The sequence below is a fragment of the Lutra lutra genome, chromosome X, assembly GCF_902655055.1.
Source record: "Lutra lutra chromosome X, mLutLut1.2, whole genome shotgun sequence".
NCBI classification, from domain to species: domain Eukaryota; kingdom Metazoa; phylum Chordata; class Mammalia; order Carnivora; family Mustelidae; genus Lutra; species Lutra lutra.
The window spans coordinates 89,194,598-89,212,665 of record NC_062296.1 but is presented as its reverse complement, the minus strand read 5'-3'; positions in this window follow the sequence as shown (position 1 = coordinate 89,212,665).

The window sequence follows — 18,068 nt, the reverse complement described above, 5'->3', positions numbered from 1 at the left end:
AGAGAATTAAATGTAGAAAAGTGATATGAAAATAAAAATAAATTTAATACACCAAAGGCATACCACCATATTCAGCACACTAAGAGAAATAGGCCTTGTGTTTAAGAAGCACTGTTCTCTCAAGAGAATGAGAAGACAAGCCATAGACTGGAGGAAATATTTGCAAAAGACATCTCTGATTATGGTACCACTACACACTGCTAGAACAGTTAAAATCTGAAGCACTGACAATATTAAATGCTGGTGAAGATGTGCTACAGGAGCTCTTATGCATTGCTGGTGAAGAAAAATAGTACAGCCATTTTAGAAGAGAGTTTGGCAGACTTTTTTTTTTCCTCTCAAAAGTAAACATACTCTTATTACACGTGATCCAACAATCATGCAGCTTGGCATTTACCCAAATGAGTTGGCAATTTGTGTCTACCCAGAGACCTGTGCATAAATGTTTATAGCAATTCTATTCATGACTGCCAAAACTTGGAAGCAACCAAGATGTTCTTCAGTAGGTGAATGGACAAGCAAATGGTGGTCCATCCAGACAATGGAGTATTACGCAGCGCTAAAAAGAAATGTGCTATCAAGCCATGAAAAGACAAGGAGGAAACTTAAATGTATGTTGCTAAGAGAAAGAAGACAACCCAAAAAGCCTAATGCTGTATGATTCCAATTACAGGACACTGTGGAAAAGGCAAAACTACGGAGACAGTAAAAAGATCAGTGGGTACCAGGGGTTAGTGGGGACAGGGATGAACAGGCCGAGCACAGTGGATGTTCAGGGCGGTAAAGCTACTCTGATATGAGCCACTTTGTATCAACTCCCTTCATATTCCCTGATGGCCAAACACCAAACTCAGTTCAGTAAATCCAAGACTGGATTTACTGAAGCCACAGTAAAATGGGTAAAGAGCACGATTCTCTGATGCTCTGGTTTTCACAAGAGGAACATTTATGTACATGCAGGTGAATAGAGTAGACAGCAGAGTGTGCTGGCCATGATCTATAAATATTATTTCTTCAAATGTAGCTTTTGTTAAGGGAGTGGTTCTCCTCTTGGGTGAGGAGTCGGCGCTCAGAGACTCCCATGTTATCGAGGCGGTTGGATGCAGACATTTTGAAATCAGCAGAGACAGCCAGACGGTTGCCTGTTGTGGAGCTTGAGTATTCGCCCAGAGAGAAATCCATTCAGATCCTCCTGGTGGAAGGGAGACCCACCTAGGTTCCCCCATGGGCCTGTGAGGCTCTCCTCAGAAAATTCTTCTGGCTTGGCATCCAACACCTGGTTGGTCTGGGACAGCCTGGATGTTTTCTCTTTTCTCAAAGTCCAACTTTTCTCTTTTCCTTCCCCTGTTCATCTACCCCCACCTCATCATCACTTCCTTTCCTTGTTTCTCTCTTCCCCCTTCTGGCCTGCCCCTTTCTCCTCCTTCTCTCCCCCCGCCTTGGAGCTCGCTCCCCCATGTGCATGTGATGCTCCTCGCCTTTCACACAGAAGGGAGGTTACATGATGAAAGAAAACAAAAGCATATCGAGCAAAGATTAGCTGCCTAAGCAGTGCAGATCAAGCAAATTCATTATAAAGATGAGAAGGTTTCCTTTTGTTTCCTGTTTCGAACCTCAGAATGGCTCACTATGAAGTGACCAGCATCTGATCCAGCTGAAAACCACTGCTTTTCTGCCCACAGGCAATGACTTCTGAGGTCCTCTGTTCCTTTTCTCTTGCAGCTTTCTCTTGAGCGAGCTTGTAGGACACGTCCAGGACTTACGTTTTTCTTAAGGTTGCCTGATGTTTTTCTTCTGGCATTTTCCATGGTCCAGCCACACTCACCCGGCAAGGAGCTTTTACGTGACTCTGCAGCTTGGAACACCCTCGAAGGAAGAGACTCAGTGTTCTGTGCTCCTTAATTGCCACCAGTTGAGTTATACCCTGAGGAGACCAAAGTCCTTCCATGTATCTTTTAGAGTTCTAGGGGGAAAAGAGAAGTACTTGAAACTTTTAAAAAATGTGTAACACAGCCAAGGAGATGTTAAAATAAAAGGAAAGTAACACCATGCTCTGATTCTTTGTTGGTTATCCTGTGTTGGGATTTAGAAAAGAAAACAGGCAATGAATGACACATAGTTAATTGCTTCAAAAAGATCAAATGTGTCAGTGTGGTTGGGGAACAGAGAGGGCTGAGGTTACAGATATCAAATCATGGGCATGAATTTCCCTTTCTGTATGTGAACTGATAAAGAACTCTCCAGAACTGTTTTGTGTTTCACAGTAGAGCTTTGGCTGCCTCTGTTCAGCCTGAGGAGAAGTATATTTAAGAAAAAGATAAATGTAAATAAGGAAACACAGCGCCAAATTTTTTTGTGCACAGTTATCTCATTCCTTGGTAGGTTCTCAGGTGCTTGTCCTGATGATCCTGAGAGGAATAGATCATAAATAAAATATGAGGAGGAATTTGAAAAAAAAAACACCCACACACAAAAAAGACAAGAGGTGGTTTGCTTTACGTGAGGAGAATTGTTTGTGGCCAGTGAACAAGCTCATGCTGTTTAAACCTGGAAGCTAACTGGGTTTTTTTTTTTTTTAAAGATTTTATTTATTTATTTGAGAGAGTGAGAGCAAGAGAGAGAGAGAGAGAGGGAGGGAGAGAGTGTGCACAAGCAGGGGGAGGGGTAGAGGGAGAGGGAGAAGCAGACTCCCCACTGAGCAGGGAACCCAATATGGGGCTCGATCCCAGGACCCTGGGACCATGACCTGCAGAAGGCAGATGCTTCATTGACTGAACCCCCGAGACACCCCCTCTAACTGGTTTTTGTTTTTAACAGCTTTCTTGACGTAGAGTTTACATACCATGAACATTTATCCATCTTAAGTGTACAATTGGCTGGTTTTTAGTACATTTTGAGAGTTGAGTAACCATCACCACAGTCCGTTTCAGCGCACTGGCATCCTCAGCAAACAAGGGTCTGATTTTATAAACCAAATTTTCTTGGAGCACAGCCATGCCCTCGTTCACACAGAGTCCAGGGCTGCTTTCCCTTTACAACGAAGCTGGGTTCCGTAGTTGCGACAGAATGCTTCTGGCCTGCAAAGCCTAAAATATTTACTAAATGGTCTTTTGCTGGAAAGGTTTACAGACTTGGGCTTTAAAGGGAAACAGGAAAACCTGAAAACACTGAAAATTGCCCAGTGTGGTGAAACGTGCTTTCCTTAGATAAACCCTGTTTTATTTTTAGCCATTCATTCCAAGATTTGCTGGACCTGCTTTCACATGCTATACCTCTCTTAGCCTCAGTTTTCTTCATCTGTAAAATAGGGATGCTCTCCATCTCATGGGGCTTTTATGCATATGAAGTTGAGATGACCCATGCAAAAGGGATTTAGCACAGAATGGGGTACACGATAAGGATTCAGTAAATGACTCGCTGCAACCCCAGACGTCTGTGCTTATTTTGTGGCTCAGCCAGAGAGAGAAAGTTGAATCATTTTGTAAAACTGACTTTGAGGAAAGTGTGGACATTTCAGGGGAAGCTGCAAGCTTCTGAAATACTTTGGGAAGGTATTCTAATCTTTTTTCCCAGGCCTTTGCTGAGGAGGGCGGGGTGGGGACTGTTGCACCAGCGTGTGCCTAGAAATCCTCGCTGCTCCCTGTCTAGGACTGGGGTCCTCGTTCTCCTCCACTGGGGAAGCCCCACATGTGGGCCCACGTGGGCCAGCTGGGGGTTCTCCAGTTGTCCAGGGTCTGGTTTCTGTAAAATGACATTGGGGCTTGTGATCAGAGGGTCAGACAAAACCAAGAATGTGATCTGGAGGTCATCTGGCCGGACTTTTAATTTCTGCAAAAATCATGTGGTCCTAGGAGGGAAGAACTACATGAAAAGGATGAAGGTCAAAGATTTTTGGAGTCAGAGGGAAATAAAGGTACATATCTGATGAGCCGAAGAGATGCAAAATTAAATCAAGTGAGCCAGTCGCGTTGGTGGGGGGTGACAGAGGCTAATCTGAGCCACCTTATTTGAAAGTTTTGAAGCTGCTGTTATAAAGAATAAGTCGGACCCCGGGAATTTCCATCGCTGTCATGGTCAAACATTCAGTCACATTCTGGCCAATCCCCAAAATTTAATGGGACGCCAATGCCCAAATTGTGTGGGATGCCATAATGGGTTCATGGCCATTAACTCCGAGAAAACTTAGAATTAAGGATAGATGTGTTTCAGATAATCAGAATATGTAATTGAGTCATTGATTTAGATTTGGCTAAGTTGAAATTTTACTAAATTTATAAACTGAAGGGGTGCCTGGGTGGCTCAGTGGGTTAGGCCGCTGCCTTCGGCTCAGGTCATGATCTCAGGATCCTGGGATCGAGCCCCGCACCGGGCTCTCTGCTCAGTGGGGAGCCTGCTTCCTCCTCTCTCTGCCTGCCTCTCTGCCTGCTTGTGATCTCTCTCTGTCAGATAAATAAATGAAATCTTAAAAAAAAATTTTATAAACTGAAATAGAATGTTTAAAGTACTTAACTATTGTATTTATAAGCTTACTACATTTATAAACATTACATAAGAACTTGAAAGTTTTGTTTGTGAAGTCAGACAACTGCAGTTTTTTAAATACTTCTTTTAAAAAGAAAATGAAATATATTAAATTTGTAAGTTTAGTTAAATGTGCTTAAAGCATTTAATTAAATTTGAAATGGGACTAACATTATTTAAGGGCCTTTTAAAGGTTATTCCTAAATATTGGTAGTCTTATCCATAGAACAAGATTTTAAGCTTTTAAAAACTTAAGGCATTTGCGGCGCCTAGGTGGCTCAGTCATTAAGCGTCTGTCTTCGGCTCAGGTCATGATCCCAGGGTCCTGGGATCAAGCCCCACATCGAGCCCCACATCGAGCCCCACATTGGGCTCCCTGCTTGGTGGGAAGCCTGCTTCTCTCTCTTCCACTCCCCCTGATTTTGTTCTCTCTCTCACTATCTTTCTGTCAAATAAAATCTTTAAAATAAAAACTTAAGAAATTAGATTTTTGAATTTCCATTTTAACAAACTGAATGTTGATACTTAAAACACACACACAAACCCCTAAACTACTCTTCTCTGTACAAAAACCACCCTTAAGGATGGACAGACAGACATACACGTGTGTGCGTGCATACGCACACACAAAGCCCACAGAAATAGGAGACTGGATGAAAGCAGAGAATATTGTTGGTAGAAGGAGTGAGTTCTCTTCTGTACTGCACTGCGGTGGTGGTAAGATGGGGAGAATGTCCTCCCCGTGTCCCCAACTTGGATAAATCAAAGACGGTTTCTCATTCTTTGAAATTCTTTTCAAGAGGCAGGGTTTGTGTCTCTTTCTTTGAATCTGGGTGGCACTTTAACAGCTTGACCATGTTTAGTAAGGCTGAATATGCTTCTGCCCAAGCCCCAGCAACACCCCCACGCTTGGGTGTACATCCCAGTGAAACTCCCTTATGTATGAACGGGGAGACGTACTCACGGACGCCCCCAGGTATGGAACCAAATGACCAACTGACATTGTTCTCCACAGAAGAACAGCTAAATACACTCACGCATCAGAACTGTCTACACAGTGGAAAGGATTCAGCTATCAGCCCAGTCACAACTTCCAGACCTAAAACTAAGGGGAAATAGCCCAATGTGGAACAGGGTTTCTCAAATTTTTTTTTCTTTACTGCCTCCCCAAAGAACCTTTTTAGACATTTATTTCTGATGCTCTCCCATGAAATTGTGATACGTCAGATACACTGTGTATCTGCTTATGAACTGTATATATGTATATCTGTGCTTTATCCATCAGAAGATTAAGTTTTTTTGGCTTCTCTAAGAACCAATTATCATTCCAATTGAGAATGCATGGCGAAGAGGAACGCATAAAGTATGGTACTCTTTAGGCAGCATTTTAAAGCACGCATAGCAGTAATGGTTTGCTGATGGCTACATACATACATGGTTGGGACATAAAGGAATGCTCTGGAATGGTAAATACCAATTTTGGGAGAAGTGTAACTCTGTGGGAACAGGGGCAGGGGGAAAATGAAATTGGAGACGGGTACACAGGGTACTTCGGGTGTGTTGACAGGGACTTGGTCTTACTGATGTAGTGGGGGGGGGGGCAACTCCAAGGGGGGAGAAGGCCCAGCCCCCATACTTCTTACATATTTGTTTTAACCAGCTTTCCTCTACCTGAAAATCTCTCCAGAGCTTCCATTGAAAACCTCTTGAAAGAAAATACATTTCATGGGCTGCAGTCACCACATCACGTGATAAATGCAATCAGTAGTCATTACTGTGTTTTTAAAAATGTGACTAGGTATGGCATAATATTAAGTCACATGAAGTTGTAGGTCCCAAACAGAAACTACCCGCCCTCCTACAAAAACCCAAAGGATGTGTGTGAGCTGTTGTGATCACGGATGTATGTAGGGGAGGGGCAGCATCTTAATAGAAACTTGGGGAAGATAGCAATATCCATCGGAACAAAGCAAATCCCACAGGTTTGGGGCATGGAACACACACCATAGAGTTTGTAATTTCTTAATTAGGCTTACGAAGTAGCTTTCATGGAATATGCGTCTGTATGTTTAATTTTTCCTTTACTCAGAATGTTGAATATATCACACACGTTGGCTGCTCCCTGACTCTCTTGGCCTGAGTCTCCCTCACCTCTTAATTATATTATGACTTCATCTGAAGGAGAGCACCGTGAGGTTCATAAAAACCCCAATGTTTCATCTCACTTTGTTACATTAGGTATTTTAGGTTTTCGTTCATTAAAGTATTTTCTCCACACACATGCGTACTTATACATCGTTATGTATATGTAATAGAAATAGAAATCTAGGAACACCCATTTCTACAGCATTTGTCTTCATAACAAGACCCAAGAGGCATAAGCAGTTTTGGTTTGTGCATACTGAGTATATCAGATTTTACATATTTTATTCTACTGTGCGATAAAGAAATGCATTATAACAGAGCAGTGTAATTTCTTTCATAAGTGATGCAGTACTTTAATATGTAACCACATAAGAGGCTGCCTTTCCCACGCTACTACTGAATGAACGGCCATGACAATTCTTATGAAAGAGAGGAAGTCTGGCTACATGGAGAGATCATAACTTATTTCCAGACGAGTTATAGTTCCTGTAATTCTACAAAGGGTAAGAAAGAGAGCTAGGGCTGTTTCTAAAGGAAATCTTTTTTCTTTTTTTCTGGAAGTATAATTAACATGTAGTGTGATATAACGCTCAGGTGCACAATATAATGATTCAATAATTCTATATATTATGCAGTGCTCATCATGATAAGTATACTCTTGATCCCCTAATAAAGGGAACATTTACATGTAGTGTCCTAAGGGAAGGTGGCCCTTTCTTTGGGCTAGGGATTAAGGTGAGAGTTGCACTCACTCTTCTTCCTTCCCAAGCTTCTGGGTGATGGAGAACATAAAGTACCAAAAGCCAAATGATGTCAGCATTATTAATGGTAGGGTGAAAATCTCTTAACCCAGAAATATAGAGTTCTCTGGAATGAAATATGCTTTAGGGAGATGTCCAGTGTGGAGCTTCCTGCTTCCTCTTTGAACTCAGACTCCTCTATTCACCTGTCACAAAAGTGCGGTCTGAAGGGCAGTCTTTATGTCCACTGCTCCACAATAACTCAGGGGGTGTAAGCCTGCCTCGCTCACAGGGTGGCTGGTAGGATACACGGAGAGAGAAGGAATAGAAAGTTTCCTTTTCACAGGGAAGCTCTGCCCAGGAGACCCTATCCCATGAAAGTGACACATAAAGATGGAGGACTTTCTCCTGAAATGCCACCTAAGCACATGAAAGGCAAAGAGGGAACATGCCTGACTAGACTGTGACCTTTAAATATGCAGGTTACATATTCCATTTAATTGCTAGAGAAAAATAGCACCCTATGAATACCCTAGACTCCAACCATTGGGCTTTCATGCCTTCTGCTGAGAGGAGATTTTAGAGAGATGGAGATTGTAGGAGTTCCTGCCAACTCTTGGCCATCAGGCAGAAAGGCATGGAAGTTCCTTCTTGTATGGAAACCTAAGGGGGTGTGTTGATGTGGAGGGGTGGTGTCAGCAGTCCTCTTTCATCCAATATGGATTCACTAGCCCCAACCAGGAGGTCATCCATTGGACTGGGGCCTCTGAAGTATGCTGTTCAAGTCAATATGGCAGCAGAGGATAGAAGGTAGCATTTATTGAGGGTCTACTATGTTCCAGTAATTCTATATACTTACCTAATTCCACTGTCATATCATGTAATGCTCATGGTAATCAGGTAGAGTTACATCTCACACTGGGGGCAGGCTCGAAAGTTAGCTAGGAAGGCTCTCTGGTCCAAATTAGCCATGAAGATCCCTTAGGAAAACTGTCACACTGGCAAGAGATTTACCATCTCTTAGTAAGGCCAATATGGTCACTTTTCTCACCAGCTTTGGAACAGAATTCTGATTTTTGCTTTTGAACATGAGGTAAATAAAACAGTTGTCTGTTTAGGGAATACATTGTATATAAAATATGTGTCTTTTGAAACTACAGCTATATTTAGCTAGGGAGATGCTTATACTATATAAGAGGCAGTAAAAATGGGGGAGCAAACGAGGGTGCAGCCATCCACGGATGATTCCTATCTCACGCTCGTGCTCGATTATGCACTTTTTGAGTGAAAAGGGGTAGCAAAATGGTATTTCCCTCTCTTTTTTTTTTTGCAATTTTTAAATTTGAGTATATTTGACACACACAATGTCACATTAGTTTCAAGTGTACGACATACTGATTTGACGACTCTATACATTGCACCCTGCTCACTACAAGTGTCCCTACCATCTGTCACCATGCAACGCTATTACAGTACCATTGACTACATTCCCTACGCTGTACCTTTTGTTCCTGTGACTTATTCATTCTATAGCTGGAAGCCTGTATCTCCCACTCCCCTTCATCCATTTTGCCCAACACCCAACCTCACCCCTGGCAACCAACAGTTTATTCTCTGTATTTATAGGTTTTTATCCTGCTCTTTGTTTATTCATTTTTTTTCTAGATATGAGTGAAATCATGTGGTATTTGTCTTTCTCAATCTGACTTACTTCACTTAGCAAAAATACCCTTTAGGTTCATTCTTCTTGTCTCAAATGGCACAATGTCATCCTTTTTATGACTGTGTCATATTCCATTCTGTACAACCCCCACCCCATGTACAAAGCATATCTTCCTTAGCAATTGTCTATGGATGGAAACTCAGTTTTCTTTCATATCTTGACTACTGTAAATAATGCTGCAATAAACATAAAGGTGCATATATCTTTTTGAATTAGTGTTTTTGTTTTCTTTGGGTAAATACCCAATAGTGGAATTATTGGATCATATGTTCTATTTTTAATTTTTTGAGGAACCTCCATATTGTGGCTATACTAATTTATATTCCACCAACAGTACATAAGGGTTTCTTTTTCTCTACATCCTCGCCAACACTTGTTATTTCTTGCCTTTTTTATTTTAGCCGTTCTAACAGCTGTGAGGTGATGTCTCCTTATGGTTTCGATGTGCATTTCCCTGATGCTTAGTGATGCTGAGCATCTTTTTGTGTGTTAGTTGACCATCTGGACATCTTCTTTGGAAAACTGTCTATTCAGATCTTTTACCTACTTTTAAATCATACTTTTTTTTTTTTGGTATTGAGTTGTATAAGTTCTTTATATATTTTGGATATTAATTCTTCATTGAATATATTATTCATATATATTCATATACATATTCATATATCTTCTGTCATTCAGTAGTTGCCCTTTTCTTTTTTTTTTTGATTGTATCCTTTGCTGTGCAGAAGCTTTTTATTTTAATGTAGTCCTAATAGCTTATTTTTGCTTTTGTTTCTCTTGCCTCAGGAGACTATCAGGAAAATATTGCTAAGGCTGATGTCAGAGAAATTACTACCTATGCTCTCTTCTAGCATTTTTATGGTTTCAGGTCTTACATTTAGGTCTTTAATCATTTTGAGTTTATTTTTGTGGTTGGTGTCTAAAAAAAAGCAGTCCAGTTTCATTCTTTTGCATGGAGCTGTTGAGTTTTCCCAGCTTATTGAAGAGACCATCTTTTCCCCATGTATATTCTTGCCTCCTTTGTCATAGGTTAATTAACCATATAATCGTGGCTTTATTTCTGGGCTCTATCTGGTTCCATTCATATATGTGTCTGATTTTGTACCAGAACCAAATATAGATATATTTAGATTACTACAGCTTTGTAGCATATCTTAAAATTTGGAATTGTCGCGCTCTTTCCTCTCCGAAAAAAAAAAAAAAATTGGAATTGTCATACTCCCAGCTTTGTTTCTCTTTCTCAAGATTGTTTTGGTTATTTGGGGTCTTTTGTGATTCCACACAAATTTTAGGATTATTTGTTCTAGTTCTGTGAAACATGCTGTTGGTATTTCGACAGAGATTGCCTTGAACCTATAGATTGCTTTGGGTAAGGTGAATGTTTTAACAATATTAATTTTTTAAATCCATTCTTACTCTCCTAACTGAGTTTTTTTTGCCAAGATTATATAATTAAGTTTGTCTGATTGTACCTACGATGTGACTGCATTATATGGCGTATTAGTCAGGGTAGGCTAGGCCATGCTGTGGTAACAAGCTGATCCTGAAGTCTTAGTGGCTGAGCCCAACAAAGGCATATTTCCCACTCATGCAAAGTCTAATAGGAGACTGGGACTCCTCAAGGCAGCCATCTTCCTTTTGAAGACTCAGCAACTGAGTCTGTTTCCATCCTGTGTCTTTGCCATCTCATCTTGTAGCCTCTGCAGTCAAGTCTCTAGAGAAGAGAGCTGAAAGGTCATATACTGGTTCTTAAATGCTTTGGCCCAGAAGTGACACATATCCCATGCTCACAGTTCACTGGACAGAACTAGGTACATAGTCATATTCAACTTTAAAGGGCCTGGGAGATCTGGGGGTGCACATGGATATGCAGAGAGCAGTAAATGTCTCTCACAGATTGTGAATTTAACAAGGAGTGATTCTGTGCATGGCTTTGTTCTAAGTACTTTATGTGCATGATTTAATTTAATCTATGAGACAAGTAGTATTTTTATCTGTATTTGAAGTTGTGAAACAGAAGGCTAGAGTCACTAAATGACTAATCTAAATGTTCCCAGTTAATAAACAACAGAGCCAGGATATGAACCCACCTTTCTGTACATGAGGGCCACTAATCCAGGTACTTGTCATTGAGTCCTGATAAGCCCTCTTATCAGACTTTAGAACAGTCTGTTGGGCCTATAACTGAATATGTGTTGTGGTTTATCCTAAACCAAAGGATTTGTGTTATGACTGAGGCATGCTATCTGGTCTTGAGAGGTTTTACCCCAAGTATTTCTTTTGGATGTATATTTAACACATATTCTGCCCTCTCTTTCTTTAAAAAAATGTATCTTCTTCTATTATTTCCTCCTTTCTCCCCTGAAATGTCTTCTTTGCTCCTCTCACACTGAATTGACAACTTTATACTTATATAGGCATTAAAAACCTGTCCACATTTACTAGAAAGCTGACAAATATCCCTATGGGCCAGGCCTGGAAGTGATGCATATCACTTCTACCTGCAATCTATTGGCCAGAACTAAGGCATCTGGCCACACCTGGCTGCAAGGAAAGCTGGGAATTATAGTCTAGCTGTGTGTTCAAGAAGAAGAAGAGATGGGTTTGGTGGACACCTTGATAATCTCTGCCACAACAAATATGAACAGAAAGCTAGCATCTTCATAGAGGGTTCAGTTTATGTCCCTGATTGGGAGCAGGGAATTGGGGCTACACGTCAGGGGCCAGGAGAACCATAATACTGTAGGGCCACCTCATGTAGGACATGGTCTGAGGCAGGGAACACTAAGACCTTGATACACACAGACTGTTATTTCTTGGTGTTAATCCAGTGGCCTTCTGGGCAGAGAGGGGGTCCTAGAACTATGAGGCAGTGAACAGATGAATTGATCTAGAACTTTGGGAAACTCTATATAGTTTTTGAGACCTTATATGAGACTTGGCTACATTTTTAAAAATTATGCTCCAGACATCATCTTGCTATAATGTTTACTGATCATATAATAATGAATAGGCATCAGACATGTAATATAATGTAACCACAGAAAGGATGATAGCCTGGAGACTCACATGTTCAGTTCCCCACAAGGACCAGAGACTAAGTATTGCAGATGTTACCAAGGTCTACCACACCCATTAAGAATGGTGAAGCAGAAGATAAAAGCTCATATTTCTGATAACTCTGCTGAGCCCCCCTAACATGCCTGGACTGTTCAACTCAGGTTTACTTTATGTGAGTGTAGTTTTCAGGCTGCACTAACTGCTGTAACAACACCCACTCTCAGTGGCTTAGCACAATGAAGGTTCATTTTCTTGGGCTGAATGACTCTCCTGGCAGATCCTTTCAAAATGGCAATGAGGGATCTGGTTTCCATCTGTGATTCCCCTATTTTCTAGCTCCTAGAGCTCACTCCATTCAGATGGGGAGTGGAGGATCCCTTGTGGGAGGGTTTCATCACCCATGCCTGGAAGTGGCACATATCATTTCTGCTCATTGCTCATTGGTGAAACTCAATCACAGGGGTGTGGTCAACTCTAAGGATTCTGGTAAGTGTAGTTTAACTGTGTATGCCCAGGAGGAAAGGGAATACGGTTTGGAAAACAACAAGCTAGTTTCTGCCATGGTGAGAGAGAAATGATCTAATTTGTTTAAGTCATTGCTATTTCTAGCCTCTGCCCCCCAAATTGAAGTTACATAAATTTTAATATTGAACTGGTATGTCTTATGTACTAGTATAATAAAATTGCTAAGAAATATATAAATAAAGCTAAGTTATATAAACAAAGATACGTAATCTATATAAAATTCAACATACTACATGTTTATGTATACAGATGGGTCTGTAAAAGGGAAAGTAATAGTCCAAGAGGACACATATCCAATTTTTAAATGTGGCTACTTGTAGGAAATGGTTTGAGATGGACTTTTATTTTTAGCCCAGGTGCTTCTGTACTGATTTTTGTAAACAAAAGGAATGGATTTGTGTCTATACTAAATACATTTGTAATAAAAATGAGCTCATATAGAGTCTTGGTTAAGGCCTCTCTTAAATAACCCATGTAATTCTGAACTCCAGAGCTCATGAAGTCGAAGAACCTTACAGAGTTCCCACACAGTGCAGAAAATGCCTTGATGTAGAAAAATATGAATGGCAGCAACACCGAGGGACTCAGAGGAGAGAAAGGGGAATAAGAAAGTGGACATTAGACAACTTAATTCTGTATATTGGGAGAAGATGGCTCAAAGGGAGACATGGTTTAAAGTGCAAGATAAAGGATTTAAGGTTAGTCATTGGCAAGATCTCTTTTCAAGATCTTGCCTGTTAAAAACTGGGCTGTGTTATAACGGGGGTGTGTGTGTGTGGAATTTCATTTCCCACGGGCTGGTGTGACAACAGAAGGGCCTTGATTGTTCTGTACCTCAAGTTGGATAGAACTTCATCACCTTTGACTTCCATGGGCATGGCTACTCGAGGTAAAACACACTGAAAGACTGTTGATGTCTCCTCCTTATCTTTATCTTTTGTCTTTGCTGGCGCCCCAGTCAGGAGAGGACTAGCTAGTGAGGGTTTCGGGAGAACCGGGGCAAAGGCAGTTTGGGGGAGCGCTGTGCCCAGGACAAAGCATTGAGCTGAGGCAACACAAAGCTCTCATCCCATTAAGCAGGGTTAAGATGGAGATTTTCACTCCTGATCACACCTTGTTCTGCCTTCTTTTATGCTCTTATTTTTTTTCTAGCTTCTTAACTTCTTTTCAGCTTTCTTAGGAGAAATATTTTGCTTATTAAGGATGGTATGAATAAATGTTTAATCATCATCCCCTTATTATACTGTACATAATGCTGGTCTAGCATTTTCTAACTTGATAAATGTGTTACATTTACTTGTAAATTAAGGATATTCGTATTACAGATGGGTGTGCCATGAAAGGAATAAAATTTATGCTTAATACCATAAAGTCTTACAGGATACACATGGCGACCCTTCCATCCCCCCCCCCTTTTTGAGGTAGTTTCAATTTCCAGATTTAGTGTTCACCATTTTGTAGCACTGAAGGGCAAAAATAGATCAGGATAAATGAACAACTGATGTTAATTCATTTGCTGGTGGCTGCTCAATCTTTTTCTTCTTCCAACACCTTGAGATACCCTCCCCCGCACTGGGGGATGAGGGGGAATCAGCCTGAGGAATCCAATGGCAACAGGAATTTTAAGACTCCTTAATAACACCCCAGTTCTTGTCAGGAGGTCTTCCATTTGGACACAATTTAGGAGAAAGGTTGGGAATTCAATAATTTCCAGTTTATGGGCTCTCCATTTTCGGTTTTATCTCTGATCTCCTTAAGCAGTACACTCCTCCAACAATTTATCGCCTTTTAAGGCCATGAATTCAGAGAGCTGACAGTGAATCTGGACAAGTTCTAATATGCCCTGTGCCAACTGTAATTTAGCTGGTCCTTTGAGAGCACAAGTTTTTATTACCATAAATCTTCTGCTTCCAGGCGTCTCCCTGCTGACAACGTTGTCCAATTTTGAATCCCGACATCTTCATTTCAAAAGCCCGCAAATGAAACCACAAAGGTCAGGTTTCACTGTAATTGTGGGCAACTGTGAAAAAAAAGGACCCCAGTCCTCAGGACAGAGCTGCCACCCACGACTTGCTTTGGTGAGCATGGGGCTTGGGCAGAATGTCACCGTGCAATTCAGGTGAATGATTACACCTGGCACTTGGATCATCAGGAAATATTTGGTCATATTTCAGTGTCTGACTTTGTCACCACACAAGGAGAGACAGATTTTAAATCAGAGGACTCTGATTTAGCATACATGAACACTGCATACTTCCTACTTTTGGAATGTCCTTTACTCCTCCTTTATGTAACTGATGGCTCCCCACTTTCGATCTTATCTCAGGCAACACCAGCAACTGTACATGGCTGGCCTTTTGGTACCCTGCGTTTACCTGCAAAACAGGGAGAATAATGATGGCTTCTACATCGAAGAGTCATTGGCAAGATTAATTGACTTAGTGTGTGCCATGTACTTAAAAGGGGCGCCTGGCTCAAAGTAAATGCTCAACCATGGTGAGCTATTAGTATGACCTCTATCACTGTGATGGCCAAAGCTGTCTGAGCAAGACAGTCTATGTGATTCATTTGTATTTTCCTGCAGTAGCCCTATGAGTTCGGCACAACTGTCATTTCTCTTCTACAGTGGAGGAAACTGAAGTTAGAACGGTAACTTGTTCAAGGTCACAGACCAAGTCAATGATGCACCTAGAATTTGCATCCAAGGACTCAGACTCCAGAGCCCAGACCCATCAGCAAAGCCATGGTGACAGAGCTAGGAAGTGGATACTGTCAGGGCCTGGCCCTTGTTCCGTCGCTCTTACTACTTATAGCACACTGGCCCGACATCAAACTCTCAGCGTCTACATTTTGTTGCTTGAGGACTCTCTGGCCTCCAGATCCTACTTTACCCCTCAGGTGGAAGACAGATGTCAGGGAATTGGCATCCCTGGAGCAGCCGTCAATGATTGCTGTGGGTCTGTGGATAAATGCCCCAGCTTCCTTGTCCCTGTGTGGGATAACAGCATCCTTCTGCTCCCTGACTCACTTCTTCTTCTACTTCTTCTTTTTTTAAAGATTAATTTATTTATTTCAGAGAAAGAGAAGAGCAGAGGGAGAGGGAGTGAGAAACTCAAGCAGACTCCATGCTGAGCATGGAGGCCAATAGGGGACTCGATCCCACGACCCTGAAATCATGACTTAGGCTAAAACCAAGAGTCGGGTGCTTAACCAACTGTGCTACCCACATGCCTCCCTGACTCATTTCTGCATTTCCTATTTTTGTTTCTTCCACAACCTGATAACTTACACTTGACCCTTGTCCCAGAGTCTGCTTTCAGAGGAAAGTCAACTAAGATAATTTGTTATGACACTAGGATTCCGGGATTCTAAAGATGCTGAAAGTGAAAAAAAAGCAAGGGAGCGGCTAGACTCAGACAAAAGGAAAAGGGTGTACCACAAAGCATTGTGTCCTGCGAGTACACAGTAAGGTTTCTTATGCTTGGCACTATTGACGTTTGGGGCCAGATATATTTTAGGGGGCTGTCCTGTGCATTGTAGGAAGTTGGGCAGCACTTCTAGCCTCTACCCAATAGAAGCCAGTAGGATCCCCACCCATCACTCATTATGACAACCCAAAATGTCTCCAGATAATGCAAATGTCCCCTTTAGCAGGGGTGAAAAGTCAATCCCAGTTGAGTCAATCCTTGAGTTAGAGAAATGACACTCATTTTTTGGAGCTTGATTGATATACTGACTTAGCAGGTATGAACTAATTCAAGAGGATTATAATGATATTAACATTACTGAGTGCCCACATGTGAGACATTCTACTTGTTGCTCTATATACATGCCTCTTTTGATTCTCACAGCTTTTTATTGTTTATTTTTAAATAGATTTTATTTGAGTGAGTGAGCGAGAGAGTGAGTGAGCTCATGGACAGGGTTTGGGGAGAGATAGAGAAACATACTCCCCATTGAGCAGGGAGCCCCATGTGGGGCTCGATCCCAGAACCTGAGCCAAAGGTGGATGCTTAATCCACTGAGCCACCCAGGTGTCCCTATCACAGCATTTTATTGCGTTCATAATGATATGGAGGATAAGGAAAACAAGGCTTAAGGAGAGTGAATGATTTGCTCAGTGTCATAAAACAAGTAAAAGAAGGACCCAGGGTTCAAATCCAGGTCTGTCAGCCTGCAAATTTATGCCCCTTCAACTAAGATGCATTTGTTTATTCATTAATGTATCAGTGTACGCACTATTTATTGAGAATCGGCTGGGCATCTGGGATAGGCATTAACAGCAACTGCTATAACCCTAATGTTTAGCTTGGTATTTGGCACAGAGTTGTGGCTCAAGATTTATTTCTTACACCATAATAAGCAAAATCAAACTGCATGAAATTTTAGGGGTTACTATGAAAAATTAATTACTTTTCAGGACACCCTTTTGCTAGCAAATATTTCTATATTTCAAAAAACCTGACAAATCGACTCTTGCAATACAACCTATTCAAAATCTGAACATTACATATTTTGGAAAGTTCTTTTTTCCCCTTATCTCTTGGATTTGAAAAATAAAGACTTCACTTTGTAAACCCAATGTGATTTTAGTGGCTGTAATGGTTTTTTGTGGAGACTCGTGGGAACATGAATTCTCATGTTTTCAGAACACTATTTCCTTTCTGCTTGATTTAGACAATTAGCAAGAGGACCTTAGCTGCTTATCAGATCATAGTTTCACATGACTAGAAATTAGAAAGCAGTTTCCAAGGTAACGGAAAACCAAGATGTTTTGCCCTCTAGTGTATCAGAAGTATAAAATCAGATTCTACCTGTTTTAGTTTTTGTGAAGTTCTCAAAGACTTATAAAATAAAAAATGTTATGTACTCTCACATTTCAGTGTTCCAGCGTGAGGTGCTGGATTAAGGCACACACATACACACACACAGAGAGAGAATTTTGTACCCTTAGCTCAGTGTCAGGTTTGTGAGAGGACTGATGCTTGAGAGGCCAGGCAAGCGAGAGAGAGAGAGAGAGAGAGAGAGAGAGAGAGAGTTCTCTCGAACCCTCTGTGACATTCATTTCCACTTTCTTGATCCCATGATGGGGATATTCACCCCTTATAGGATAGACGATTTGCAAATACTTTCTTCCATTAGGTTGTCTTCATTTTGTTGACTGTTTACTTTGCTGTGCAGAAGCTTTTTAGTTTGATATAGTTCCACTTGCTCAACTTTTTTTTTGCCCATGCTTCAGCTGTTATATCTGAAAGAATCATGGCTAAGACCAATGTCAAGGAGCTTCTTTTTCATGCTTTTTTCCCCCTAGGAGTTTTATGGTGTCAGGACTTATATTCAAGTTTTTAATCCAT